The 1,042-nt window shown below is 38.7% G+C and overlaps 1 non-coding gene across 1 annotated transcript; it reads right to left on the bottom strand.

Moving 5' to 3' along the window:
- Positions 1–391: 391 nt before the first annotated feature.
- Positions 392–517, bottom strand: LOC134295766 (U4 spliceosomal RNA). Its single transcript, XR_010002377.1, has one exon. It is a non-coding gene; the product is annotated as a U4 spliceosomal RNA (small nuclear RNA).
- Between the last annotated feature and the right edge of the window lie 525 nt (positions 518–1,042).

The raw sequence follows: 1,042 nt of genomic DNA on the forward strand, positions 1-1,042 counted from the left end.
ATCCCCCTCATTTTCACCGACAGCTCATTTCTCATCAACCTCATTTTCACTTAGGCTCAGAATAGCTTTATAATGTAAATTCTTTCTGAGTACTTTTTGGAATTCTAGTATTCACTTATCAATCCCCTTGTGGGAAAGTGCTGTTGTGGCCGAACACATGGTGGCACTACATTACACTTTCTTTCTTCAGTATTCAGGTTCCTATATACTTTTCAATCTAGTAAATTTCCTTTGTTGGTTTTGAAGATAATCTTGTAAAATAAAACTTTAACCCATTGTTAGTTGCCAGGGTTATTACTAATAAACATCCCTCTCTTAAGATTTGTTAGCTTTTAATTGTCTTCTTTAACGCCCATGAAAACAGCTTGTGGGGGAGTTCGATTAACTATGGCTACAGATTTTTTTATAAGTTTCTGTTTAAAACTCTAAACAGAAAGTTATTCATTATCTTTTCAATTAGCAATAATTGTGCCTTGGGTTAGCCTCATTGGCTATGATACTGTACCTCTGCAATGCTTACTGCCACTGAGCTCACTATTTGAAAGGTTGTCATGAGGAAGAGAGAGCAGGCTTGTTCTCTGCTGCCCTGGAGACTAGAACTCAGAGCAATGGGTTTAAATTACATGAAAGGAGATTTGACTTGAACATTAGGAAGAACTTTCTGACCATAAGAGCTGTCCAACAGTGGAAATCACTGCCACAGAGTGTCATGGTCAAGGCTCCTTCTTTGGAGGCCTTTAAACAGGGGCTGGATGGCCATCTTTCTAGAGTGCTCTGAATATGCTTTTCCTGAATAGCAGGGGGTTGGAGGGAATGGCCCGTGTTGTTGTTTTCAACTCCATGATTCTATGATCTATAATTCTGTGAACTTAGACATGTAGAAGATCATTCACCCAAAAGGAAGGACTCTTGATTCAACATACAGGAGTGAATGTCACAAGGTAATCCTCTTCATTGCTTTTTCTTTATCAAAATAGCAATTAGTGTTGTTTGTGCCATGGGCTGACAGAAACTATTTATGGCTGTACTTGACAGAATCCTG

Source organism: Anolis carolinensis, chromosome 1, assembly GCF_035594765.1.
Source record: "Anolis carolinensis isolate JA03-04 chromosome 1, rAnoCar3.1.pri, whole genome shotgun sequence".
In the NCBI taxonomy this organism is placed as follows: domain Eukaryota; kingdom Metazoa; phylum Chordata; class Lepidosauria; order Squamata; family Dactyloidae; genus Anolis; species Anolis carolinensis.